Source organism: Cryptotermes secundus, unplaced genomic scaffold, assembly GCF_002891405.2.
Source record: "Cryptotermes secundus unplaced genomic scaffold, Csec_1.0 scaffold317, whole genome shotgun sequence".
Lineage (NCBI taxonomy): Eukaryota > Metazoa > Arthropoda > Insecta > Blattodea > Kalotermitidae > Cryptotermes > Cryptotermes secundus.
This window is the reverse complement of record NW_019742557.1, coordinates 1947-15571: the sequence shown is the minus strand read 5'-3', so window position 1 is coordinate 15571 and position 13625 is coordinate 1947. Positions and strand designations below refer to the sequence as shown.

General features: G+C 36.8%; 1 protein-coding gene across 1 annotated transcript in view; it reads left to right on the top strand.

The window, feature by feature from the left end:
* LOC111873335 (phosphatidylinositol 4,5-bisphosphate 3-kinase catalytic subunit delta isoform) overlaps positions 1-11232 on the top strand; it is a 48348-nt gene extending 37116 nt beyond the window's left edge. Inside the window, exon 17 of the transcript XR_004513988.1 lies at positions 10790-11232. The gene's annotated coding sequence lies outside the window, so the exon portion shown is untranslated. The remainder of the gene's footprint in view (positions 1-10789) is intronic.
* The last annotated feature ends 2393 nt before the right edge of the window (positions 11233-13625 follow it).

The following is a 13625-nucleotide window of genomic DNA, read 5'->3' as shown; positions in this document are numbered from 1 at the left end:
CCCCCCCGCCAGCCGTGATGCGCCGAGCGAAGCCGAAGCGAGCCGATGTTAGCCGAGTCCTAGCATCCTGGTCGCTAGGCAACGCAAGTCAACAGCGGTGACGTCACCAAGTAGTAACAGCGGTTACCTCCGCTAGCGTTACATAGCAACACAGCGCCATGCAAAGGGTGCCTATTACGTGGCTGTTTTCCCGTATTGTCCGATCGAGGCTACATACGGAACAGCGAAGGCTATTCACAGTTCAGTTGAAACATAGCAGCCTGCGCGTGTGCGATAACCAGTGATCACCAGTTATATACGGAGTGTGTATTTCAGGGAGACTTGTATAGCTCCCACGTTATTAGTACGTGAAGACAAGTGAAGACCGTGTTAAGAGACTTTGTTGTAGGGTTTGTAAAGTGTGGAAACCCGTGATATTGTGATAAGTAATTGTAGCCGTTATTTGTAGATTGTTAAATAAACCAATTAACGATCACTACGGCGTATTCAGTAACGCAAACACGTTACAGTATATTAAAAGTCAGTACACTGAAAAACATTCTGAGATATTAAAGTGCAGATTTTCAGAACCATTCTTGCATATTTGTTCTTTGATCTTATGATAGTTATGATGCCTTTCTGACAGCTGGCCTATTCTACTGTGCTAATACATTGCTGTCTCCAGAGTCTCCCAAAGGTTCATCTGAAGTGAAAGCAGAGAGAAGGTGATTGACACTTCCAGAGCTGGCATGTATAATATGTGAATTGTGTTGATATTATTACATTTTACAAATCATAAAATAGTTCCTAGGTATTGTTTGTGGATATGTGTGTGTGTGTGTGTGTGTGCGCTTGCTATTGTATTATTGTTATTTTATTATTATTGTCATCATAAGTTTTATAATTAGCATCATATTAGTTTTATATTATTTGTTTCTCTTAAAAAATATTTACATATTACAAGTATCATGTAAGGGAATATTTAAAAACTGTTGTGAAATGAGGCAAGTGAAACTTATACTGCTAGAATTCCAGTAAGACTACATGCTTAAAATATTTATTGTGATGGTGAAAGTATGGCATGGTGCTTGCAGATTCATATATCATCAAAGTTTGGTTAATATCCTGACACAAGCTTTCACAGTTCGGTAGTGCGAGTATAAGAAATTAACAGAGTGACTTAGCCTTCTGCCATTTTTGTATTGTGGTCACCCTGCATTGGCATTATGCCTGATTTGTGTTTGATGGTTTGTATTTCATTATAAATGAATTCAGCTCTCATTAAAGTTAGAAAGCCTAGAGATAGTAAGAATATAAATGTATCAGAAATCAGCACATTTTTATTTCAACTGGTTTGTAATGTTTTGAAGGATGAAGGATAGCAGAATAACAGAAACTTTGTAATTATTTCAGCTATGGGTTAATGAAACTACCACTGCATATTCCCTTGCCTCTGTTCATCTGTAAATTGTGTTCATGATAAATACTGCACATTCATTTTACAATATCAGTACATTTTAAGTGCTTAGACATAATTAGAGAAGTTGCTGGCCAATTTTTTAATAAATTATTTGTGCGTTTACTGTACTTCTTCAGAATCAAGATGTAGAGAAGGAAACAGAGCACGAAAAGTTAATGGAAACTGTTTCTCCAGCAAAGAGCTTCTTCAGCAGGTGTTGCTATAGTTGACATTGGCATCTGGTATCTATATCTTTACACTTGTATAGACATTGTGATCTGTATTGCCCTATACAGGTCCCTAGCTGCATGTTGTTTAGCACAAGAATGTGGCAATTTCATGGCAGTGGGAATTAAATCGGCAACAGTCCTCTTTTTGTATATTTGATTCCATCTCTAAGCATGATTGTCAAAACTTTTGCTTAGTTTCTCTTTATTCACTCACTTTCATTTTAATGAATTTATCACATATTTCACTGTAACATAAACAAACGTTCATGGAAAGTTGCAGCATGTCTGCCATCAGATTATGGGAAATTTAAACTTGATGTTCTGTAGTATGATGGATGCCAAATATTTGTGGTTCTCTTTGGAAGGCAGGAAATGTTAAATCTTCGTGATTTGAATGCAAATTACATCTGGGCTTTTGATGTGTAATGGAATTTGATTGGGACTGGACTTTGATATCTTAGATGAGTTTTGCTGGTCATACAGTATGTTCTTTGACTGGTTTTCTGGTTCAGCCAGAAGACAAAATTGTGATAAATTTATACTTGATTCTTCATTATAGTATTTATGTTATAAACACAAAATTCTTGGCTTTGGCCGAAGCGCCAGTCCCTAAGACATATAATGGGCACTTCATCATGTAAATTTACGATATATAAATTTTTAAAATCTTTGTGTGTGTCCCAATTTTTTTATCAGTACTCCGATCAGTGTATATGTTATTTAAATATACATTCATGCTTTTCTTTTTGCTGAAACATATTAAGAGTATAAGTTTCGTATCCATTGTTCTGAATTTAAATAACTGTTAAGGGGTATTGTTCTATTTTAATTTTCTTGGCTCATAATAAGTATTCACGCGATGCCAAATTATAATTAGTGCCATATTGAAAGAACAGTGACAGTGATTTTACTGATGGATATGCCTAAGAATTTTGCATAATGAACTGTGGTAAGAAGAAAGCTTCTTCCTTGTTTATAGAACTTTGTAGGTCTACATGCATATTGCTGATTCAGATTGAAGGTGAATAAAACACTATAGCAGTTAGGTTTTTTAAGGAATGAACTAACCGTCATATTACTTTGTGATGCTACAGTTTTCTTGATGTCCATGCTGCTGTTTGTACATATTAAAGACTGGATAGCATCCACTCCTACAGTTCCTTAATGAAGTCTTCTTTGTATACAGTACAACTATGTGACTGCTGAGGGACTATTTTCTCGGTTGCATATAAAGTGGAAAGTGATCCCTGAGCATCTCCATTGTCACTGGAAGAGGTGCTCAAAGTATTCACCATATTGTACTCTTAACCATACATTGCATCAGTTATTCCATTTAGGAGACAGGCCCAATGTGCAACAGATTATTTTTCACACATCATTATAGTATATTAATTTATAGTTTGTGCTGGTTTTGTAGGAAAATCTGGAAGTTTTTTATTGATCAGTGAACAATTATAATACCCCATATCCTTAAAGTACACTGTCAGCAGTACTTTTAGTAAAAATGTCTGGTTTGTAGAGAAACAATATTTTCTGTGTAATCCTGTCATTTTGCTTCAAGTTCATAGTGATGGGGTTAGGATTAGTGGAATGGTCCCCTGTTTTTGCTTTATTTCTGAATTCAGGTGATCTGTGCTGGTCAGATCACAGCAGTTTTTTTGTACAACTTGTCATTCCATGGCAGGGTTCAAAAACTTCATTTTTCTACTCAGATGATGTGAGTTATTTCTGTGAGAAGATATTAATTCTGTGGTAGCACAACCCAAAGGATCAATGCTGATGATATCAAAGTGCTCTACTGGGAACATTCATGATCCAGTTCTTTCCATAACATTTGTCCCTAAGATTTGTCTTGTTTTTAACTTCCTATATCCTTCTTTGTCTTCCAAGTGTGCATTCTCTTTAAGAGGTCTCCACATCAAATTTTATCACTAAAAATGCGTGTTAAAATATCTTTCCTTCAACTTTTCTCTGCATCCTGTTGGTATGTTTTTTAAAAAAATTTTTGCTTTCATCATATCTGTCCATCCGCAAGTAACGACAGCCAAACTACGGGACCAATTTGGGTGAAACATGGAATGGTAAACCTGTATTCAGTTATGTTGAGCCATTCTGATTCTGGTTTATATTTGTTTGTTTTGTGGGCCTAAATGAATATGTATATATGTCTTTCAAGTTCTTTGACAGATTTTGTTTATACTGTTCTTGATAGTTGACTCATGACCATTGTTTCAACTACTTTTATGTATTAATATTTTAAATAACCATCAGATACAACTAGAAAAGCACACAGAACCTTCCAATAGCGCAAGAAACAACACATTCTCTAACATGTGAAATTAATGTGTATAAAGAAGACTGACTTTAAATTCTGCTGGGGCTAAGGAACCATGCCAACATTATGTATTAGGTATTACATATAAGAATTGAGTGTTTAATTCTGAAATTAGTTTGTACAGGCATCAGACAATACAGTCAAATGATAAATCTAATGATCCATCTGTTAATGAAAAATGAAACTATGAGACTTTCTAATTTGAATCACTTTTAAATAGCAGTTTATGTAGAGTCTAAATATAATTGTGGACTTAAATTATGTAAAAAATATTGCAAACTTTTTATAGCTTTGCAAGCCACACATGTATATAACTAAAAATGGTAAAGTAAATGTAGGAATAACAATGTAAGTTTAGCTTCTATTTACATTTGTAATATAGTTATATATGATGGTTATTTAAAATATGTATTGATATACAAACGATTTACTTGGATTTATTTTAAGAACCCAAATTCACTTTTATGTATAGCTTCTGAGACTTATCTTTTTAAGATAAGTGACACATGGAATGTCCATTACACATGTAACATTTAATCCTGATTATCCAGTATCCAAGCATCTGGAATTCTCATGCAGCCAGCAAAATTTTGAAGAAATTTTGTCATTTTTGTAAAGTTTCTGCAAAAACAAAGTTGTTATGCATATGGTAGTTCTCCCAGCTGAAACTAGCTGCCCTACCCTCACCTCCTCCACGCCGGTGCCATTAAAATATGAGCTAATTAAATCTCTGCTCACATTATAGAACATCTGAATAACCTTCCACCCATTGATCCACTATGATGCCTAGAAAGACTCCAATACAAGAACTAAAGTGAAAACACATTGTTTTGATATCTGTTTGACTTATGTAATAGTTTTTCCATATAATTGGCAGCGTCATGTAACTGGTATACCCCATTCCCCGTACGTGCTGGATAACAAGGAGTTTGATGTGTAAGTCTCATTTGCTTTTTTTTTTTTTTTTAATATAATTTCAGAGAAAAATATGCAGTATCTGCACAAAGATCACAGATTTTGAGAAAATAGTATTACAGTAAGTTTAAGGTCTTTCATTCTGGTCCGTCACACTAACCAATTAACAATCAAGTTCCTTGTGTCACATTTGACGGAAGGAACTTGATTGTTAGTATTACAATCATTGTTATTGTTTGCAATTGAAAATTTTGCATAGGTTTCTCCAATTTGTATAAGGGAAAGTGAAAATGTGAGTGTACTACATTGGCAGGTAGGTGTTCACAAAATTTTTCTTTCAGTCCGTACTCTGTGGGGATCATTTCTGTATGTATATGTTAATCATCCAAAAATTACTTTCCATTATACAGGTACTTCTTGTTATATGCAGGTTTAAAAAATGCTGTCAACTAATTTAGATCAGTTTCAATTCATAGTGTGTGCTTTAATGCTAACTAAGGCAGGGAGAAGAAGTAGCAGAGTGCTGTATGAATTGTGGCAGAGGAATGCCAGAGAGAAGAGGAATTTGGCCCAGCTGTGCAATCTTTTTTTTTTTTTGCATATGATGTTTGATGAGAAATCAGACTATGAAACAACCAAAAATGGATAATTTTTTTACAAAAGTCACAGCCCACAGATGTGATGATTACCTCTGGCAAAGTTTTTATCATTAGATTCAGTAGCCACAAATGCAGTAGTCAATATTACTGATTTTTTTGCAATGAATTAAGTCCTCTGTTACTGCAGTCACCTACTTTTTTTTTTTAATTTACTAGTGAGGGGTGGAGTCCAACTGGGTCCACTTGGCACGGCGGCCACTGATTGGCCTATTATAGCCTGCCCTGGGTGATTACGATGATGGAGAACTCTTCATCCTCATTTTCAGCCATCCTCCCATACAGCTCAGTGACTCATCCATTGAGCAAGCCATCTATCTATCAATCATGTCATTCACACATGTTAATTTTTATTATTATAAATTATCTGTCATTTGGAAACTAAATAATCTTTAAAATACATCATGTTAATATGTTTTGTATTATTTAAGAGAGAGACTATGTCTAGGGGCAACTGAACAAATGATTTTGACTCAGTGGTGCAGGTTTTCTGCACACTTTTCAAGAACATTATGACATCCCATTTCTTAGCATTGTCTAGTTTTGTATTTTTCAGAGTAAATAATTATGATCAAAATTTATTCATACGAAATGACATAAATATTATTAACATAAAGCTATGCTATACTGCATAAGATGGTAACAGCAAGAAAGTTCTGTTGCTTTGCAGATCTATGACATTCAACCATTGATGATTTCAGGGAAATTATGTGCAATTTCATCCCCTGAATCCCATTTTGGGGGAGGAGACGCAACTGTTGCGTAAATTGAAGAGTACTTGTATATGTTTATATTGACTGAGTAATGTATTTACTCAGCTGTGTTACTAACGAGTATCTTTGGTGACTGTGTGAGTAAGTTCCTTCAGAAGAACTTAATACATTAATAGGATAGATCAGTTTTGTTGTAATATGGACTTACAATTAAAACATTCAAAAAAATTATTTTAAAAATACCACCATCCGGAAGATAATTATATTCTGCCATGTAAAGCACTCCTAGATGTCACCAGAGTCATCAATTGCGTATGTCTTGACAAATGATCCCTACATCTGTACATTTAATGCAGAACAGCACTCTGTTTAACATATGATGAAACAGAAATCACTTGCTTACTTCACAGAATATAATACAAAATTAATTCGATAATTTCATAGGATCTGCATGGATGTCATCACGATACACACTCTCACAGGTTGAAGTGCCATGACTTGTGTACTGTTTTAACTGAGAGGTTACAGTTCATCTGGGAACAGGGGATTTCAAATTTCCTGGTACAGTGGTGACCACATTTTATCTTGGGGATAACGGTGTTAGTGTTTCAAAAATGGAAGGAAGAGGCAGTTCTGTTCTGTTAGTTTGCTAGGTATATCCCACCCAATGACTTGAGGATGGAAACAGATTCAGTTTCCAAAACACGTTCTTTAGTGTTCTTTGGAATACCAGGCAATGGACAAAATCCAGAAACCCAGTAATCTTGAAAATAGTACTTCTACAATCTGCTGTGACCTACATGATGAGAAATCTTATGGCTAAATTTCAATAATTAGAATAAAAATAAATTACAAGACTGAATTGAAAATGATTATACACTTTAATACAGGAAATTAATGTATTAAATATTATGAACATTTTAAATAAGTATGGCTACTTGATGTAAAGAGAATAACAAGATGAGGATTAAGCAAGCTCAAAGAACAACAGGAAAGTTATAATGGAGATTTGTGCAGTACAGTGACAAACATATGGCATATATGAATATCACAATCTTCTGGGATGTGATCACAAGTGGTTCGTTAGATAGACACAAGCTGAACTGCAACACATCTGAGAAAGCTTCACATTCACTGTTGTGAGGACCTCAAACCTCACAATTATTCGTTAATTTTCCCCATAGTTGATACAGTGGTATATGCTCCTGACTAATGTCAGATAATGCTGATGATAATTTCTTAGTCTCAGGGTCAATGCTGACTTGGATGTACAGAGTTCTTTACCATTGCTAACAATAGTATTGGTTTCGTTCAGTTTAATTTGTGTTGACATGTTATTATGAAACCTTACATAAAAAGATATACCGTGCAGTCTGGTAGAGTTATTAACGTATGGAGGAACCTGCTGTTTACCACATTGCATGGTGTCGCATCCCAAAAGACAGTATGTTTATAGTCACTACCACAAGAACCTGACACTTCACTTACGTAAACTATCCAACCTAATGTTATCATGAAATTCACATTGCTTGGGAAAGCCAGTATACGAGGGGGGACCCAAAAATAACCGGAAACGACCTGTTGTGCGCGCATGCTTTGTAGTTATGAGTTGTACTGCTAGGTGGTGTTAGCTGGGGGTCTCCCACGACTGTTAGTGAGCTGGCGTCAGTCTGAGTTAAGTGGTTTGTCTGTGGTGCTCTGTTGTGTGCGTTCCTGTTTCAACCCTTTGGCGATTAGTGAGATGGCCGACCAGAAGGAACAGTTCTTTTAAGAAATTCTGGATCGTTCTGCACTTCACTCTTCAAGTCGCGGCAAACATTCACGCGGTTTTCTCTTTGGTCATCTCCGAGCAAGCGAGGAACAAATTTTGCAGACACCCGTCTCATGTGCAAACTTTCGGTTAAAATTCGCTGGACCGTGCTCCATGAGATGTTCGTTTCCCCAGAAAGTTGGTCAATGGTCTTTCGACGATCTTCATCAATTGCACGTTTGATTTTGGCAATGTTTTCATCATTTCTTCCTGTCGAAGGACGCCCGGGGCGTGGCGTGTCTTCTGTTGACATGTTGCCAGATTTGAAACGGGAAAACCACTCGTAGACCTGTGATTTCCCCAAAGCATCATCATTAAAGGCTTGCCGAAGCATCCCAACAGTCTCGGCTGCAGTTTTCCCTAACAGAAAGCAAAATTTCACGCACACTCTTTGTTCCTTCTGGTCGGCCATCTCACTAATCGCCAAAGGGTTGAAACAGGAACGCACACAACAGAGCACCACAGACAAACCACTTAACTCAGACTGACGCCAGCTCACTAACAGTCGCGGGAGACCCCCAGCTAACACCACCTAGCAGCACAACTCGTAACTACAAAGCATGCGCGCGCAACAGGTCGTTTCCAGTTATTTTTGGGTCCCCCTTCGTAAATGCACCCTTGCCAAGTATATCACATCTTAACATCAACAAAGTTACGGTAATGAGTAAACTGCCCATACACAATATTAAAAATGTGGACCACTGGAAAACATATTCAGCATGGTGCAATATAGGTTGACCATGAAACCAATATGTAAATTTTCAAAGAGTTATTTTTTTTTTAATTATTCTTTGGTCCTTTCTTTGCCGTGCCACTTGATTTCATTATATCCTAATACCAGAAAAGCAGTTAATTTAAATTCCCTGGCCATTTGAATGTTCTGCATTCAGTTCAGCAAAGGCTTTTACTGTTTACAGACTGGAATTGTACATTATGTTCATGCATATTAAGTAATGCGTTTTCAAACAATATGGCACTCATGTTTCCTCTACATGGATAATACCATAGCCACACTCTTGTTACTGTAAAACTATCAAGTTTTCATATGGGTGGCTAGATAATCATAGTTTGAACAGCATCACAAAGCCTGGACATACACTGCTATAAAGACAAAAACTGCTACCTCTGCTGAAGATCATACAGTATTCTCTGTATATGCTGAAGTGTGCATTGTTCTCACTATAAATACTTAAGAGAGAATGAGCATTCCATTACATTGATTGCAGATATGTGTCCTTTTAAAAATCAAGTCAGATTAAATACTTACCTGTAGTACTATTCTGTTAAAGTGTTTAAATATAAATGTTAAAACATACTATCACCAGGACAACATTGTTAATTCATATCATATCACTGAGGGCAGAAGAGAACTAGACTGACATGTGAATTAAAGGTGGAATATGTTACTGGTCACTGATGCATAAAGATTTTTACCTACTGGATGCCAAAGTAAATAATTCAGTGGTTTATGAATCACAGTACACTATTCTTTCTCCCTCTGTGACACTAAAAAGTAAGGTTTTCATGTTATAATAGACTCACATGTAACACATTCAATTTTGTGCATTTCCCATAACTATTTTGAACCTGTTTCAGAATATAATTTTCATATCGCTAATTCTGTGAGTAGAAAAGCTGAAAAACTTTATTCCAGTGTAAAGTTATCTGTTCAGAATGTAATGAGGTGATCTCTGTGTTTGATTGTTGAAATGTATTGCAGTCTCAGCCATATGTGTGTGTGTGTGTTGAGCTCTTGTGAAATGTTTCACTCCGTGCATTAGAATCTGTAATGTGGACAGCAGGATAATTGTTCGATTTCTGTGGATCTGAGATGTCAAAACTTGAAGAAAAAGACATCTAATGTGCAATATTGTTATTGCCTTTTTGTTGTTCATGACAATCTTGCATTGGCATTTTAATGAGCCTACAATATAAAGAAGTACTTCCTCATACATTTCCTCACAGTTTAATAGAGTGCCAATTTTTTTATGACATCATTTGTATACATTTTCCTGCCTTCATGACATAATGTATGTTCACTGGGACATTAACAAAATTCATATCACAAGTTTGAAATATGTCGTAACTTCAGTCATCAGGGAGAACTCTGTTGATTCTGCAAAGGTATTCAAATTTTGGGTATACCAGTATTCCCTCTCAGAGTATAAAAAATGTTCTTTTGTAATTGGTATCAAACATGAATGTTTTAGATGCCGTTATGTATGTATAGATGTGACTTATAAGTAATCTGTGATTTCAATGCAATGTGACGAAGTAGATACCTGTTATCCAGGAGATGTAACACAATTAGAAAATCCTTTGAGTATCACTATCAGATGTCCCGTGGTCATTATTTATGAACATCTAACATCATCTCTATTGTACCACCATCATTTATGAAAATCCACCAGGTATCATTTGTGGATGCAAAATGGGAGATAATATTTGTAAATACTGTAAATATATGTTTTCCAAATAAAATAACACTGAACTGCCATGTTCCTGTGAGTATTCTTCTCATTATACCTCCTTGAAATGCTGTATTGATCAAAAGAGGAAATAATGATTGAACATTATATCCTGTCTCGCATGCTTAAGAAGTTCAGGACTTGGTACTTGTATGTACAAACAAAGATATACTGTATCTCAAGTTTGTCAGACATGGTGTTAACTCATCTGTGTTCTGTTGCAGTGGTGGAGATATCGACCAACACACATTATCAGAAAAACAGAAGGATGTGGAAAAAGGAAATAATTGTTCATCTGATGTCATGCCCATCCTCATAAAAATGTAAGAATTTGTATGTGAGGGTCTGCCTGCCACAGTATACTGTATGGACGCAGTGTCCAGTCTGATGCTCACACATTGAAGATGACAAAGAAGCATTATATACCTAAGTATTTGTCAGCCTGCACCAGAAGTGAGAAAGCTGCATTCAGTTTCAACAGCTTCAACATTAGAATAGTTAGTGCATTATTTGCAATTATATGCAGCAACATACATTCCTCTTAAAGAGCAGAGTGCTTTTACCTGCTAGCAGCAGTTACTCTACATATAAAGTCCGTGGCATGCAGTCCGCATGCGAACTATACCAACCGAGCGATCGCCGCTTGTTGGCGAAGTTAGTGTCAACTTTTGTGGATATAGGGTGTCACTTGGTCAGCACGACGCCTCCCCACAGCCATTAATCTCGGTTTTCAAGACTGGAGCCACTATTTCCTTGAAATAGCTCCTCAGTTATCCTCACAAGGCTGAGTGGACCCTGTTCCAAACCCACTACTTAGAAAATATGGTAATGCTGGGAATCGAACCCGGACCCTTGGATCTGTAGCCAGGAACTCTGAACACTAGACCACAGAGGCAGTCTGCTGTACTCATATCATTTTTTAAATATTTTGTAGACAGGCTGTGAAACTTTGTTTTGATTGGGTGATAGCTATGTGAATAATGAATGAATTTCCATTTTAATGGCAGTCTCAGCATCCATCATCAGGGATTAATTGTATGAGTGATGGAGCAATGTGGCCAGTGTATACATGCAGTTGCTCTTGGAATCTGGTGTCCTTGTTGCAAAGGAACTAGTGGAGAGAACAGTGGGTTGAGTCGGGTTGACGTATATCCAGGACAACAGTTGTTATTTCCTAACATTTGAAGACTCAGATGTTGCAAAAGTTACCAGTGGCTGTGTGTTTAAGGTGCTTCTTCATTGATATATGCTGGTAGCCAGGGTCCATGATTAGCCTAGACTGAATCTTATATTCCTGTTTAAGTTACTGGGATGTAGCTGGGCTGCACTGGTGGGCATGTACTATGTAGTTGTAGTCAGTAGCGTGACATGAGTAGTTCTCTCCAGGAGTGGGGTATACTGTAGTTCAGTAGTTGTAGTTATTGCTGTGGTATCCTGTAGTTAATTGTATACAGTACTGCATTATGTTTGAAGATGGTACACGGATGGTACTGGCCCTTGAGACCAGGTTACATCCTGACATCATCACAGAAATGGGATTTAGTGTAAGTCTGTCTGAGAGCGTAGCTACCAGTGTACATCAGCACAGCGTAACCATTGACACACAAGTACTGAGACTGCTTCCTTCATTCCACATTATCCATGTTAAATGATGCTGTTCATGACCAAATACATGACAAGAACACCCGATCACCTGATGTTCTCCAGGTTCATCATAATGGAAGCAGACATTTCTGAGAAGCACTGGAAATTGATTGCACACTGACATGGGGGTTTGTCCAAGGAGGTTTTTTTTTGTAGGAATTGAGATGGGTTGGAAGTTGAATGCTTGAATCAGTGGTTTAGTTGTCTTCTGCTCCATGCAGTCTTTCTGAACCAGTGTGGCAAGACATTGAATTATTTGTTTTTATGCATTTAGTGAAATGTGGTAACAGCAATTCAGTCTAGTATCTCATGGATGTATGGTGCTGTTTGTTAAAATGTTTCTGTCTGGATATGCCTATGCATATCTTGGTGCCCAAGTTGTAATGACACTGACATGAAAGGTAAGTGAAATATATGTAATTCTTATTTGGAGGTCAGTGTTTGCTGTAAGGATGCATGTACTATTATGTACCATTTGGATTGAAATAAAGGCTTAAAGCCCATATTGAACCTTCCCTCATCCTACTTTTCACACTGTATTTTGTAATAGTTTCTGGACTTTTGTTGATTATCTGTGCATGAAGTTTCTTCTTGTGTTTTTGTCACTGTGTAATACACCATTTTATAGGATTTTGTTTGTTTTCAGATCCCTCTTGAGTTGAAACCTGTCCTTGTAATAATTTTCAATTTGGTTCTGTTTACTTTCCCCCCAGGCTTTGTTCACCATCTCTTCATATTTGTGTGCCCTTTGGGTTTGCAGCATTTAAATTTTTAATGGGCTTTCAGCTGTAGCAACATAGCAATGTCAGGCAATGAGTTGAGTGAAACTCAACAGTCTTCAGGAAGACTGTCTGAGGCCACTGATAGCAGTATAGAATTATGTATTTTGGTTGTGATCAGTGTAAGAGTATATTTTAATGTAGTGGATTTGCAATAGAAATTATTGTTTGGATATTCAGATTGGACCATGGTGTATGAAAGGTACTTGAAAATGAGATGGTGTGATTGGGGCTTCCCCCCCCCCTCCATTTATCTTGCAATTATGGTCTCTAGTGGTAATCCATAAACGTAATCTTGCTGCAGTGGGAACTGGCCAAGGTAAGAAGGCAAAAAGATGACTTGAATGAGATGTGACATATTTACGTGCAATCTAAAGAAGGAAATAAATGTGGGAAAGTAGTGTTGGGATTTGGAAGAGGGTAGACTGGCTGATTATGGGGTTGTCGTGTGATCTACAAACTTTGAATTGTAAATGGCATTCCCAAATTAATATTGGGGAGGGGAAATTGCAAAATAAATGCCAACGATGGTGTCCGTTAATGCGCCTCGTCACGGGGAATATTAATTTTGTATTTAGGGACAGGTTTGGGAAACGTTCCACATCTATGACGTAGGCTGAGAAATGAAGGCTTATAA